Raw genomic sequence first — 280 nt, 5'->3', positions numbered from 1 at the left:
AGCCTCCTGAGTAGCTGGAATTACAGGCACATGCCACCATGCCCAGCTAATTTTTTTGTATTTTTAGTAGAGACGGGGTTTCACCATGTTGACCAGGATGGTCTCGATCTCTTGACTTCGTGATCCACCCGCCTCGGCCTCCCAAAGTGCTGGGATTGCAGGCTTGAGCCACCGCGCCTGGCCCCTCAGGGAAATTCTTAACTAACTGTCCTTAGTAAACAGGACAGTTGCCCTGTGGTGAGCCCTGCCCTATATGGAAAGATTAAGTCTAGGTGTGTAC

Source organism: Cebus imitator, unplaced genomic scaffold (assembly GCF_001604975.1).
Source record: "Cebus imitator isolate Cc_AM_T3 unplaced genomic scaffold, Cebus_imitator-1.0 Scaffold306, whole genome shotgun sequence".
NCBI lineage: Eukaryota > Metazoa > Chordata > Mammalia > Primates > Cebidae > Cebus > Cebus imitator.
This window is presented reverse-complemented; position numbering follows the sequence as displayed.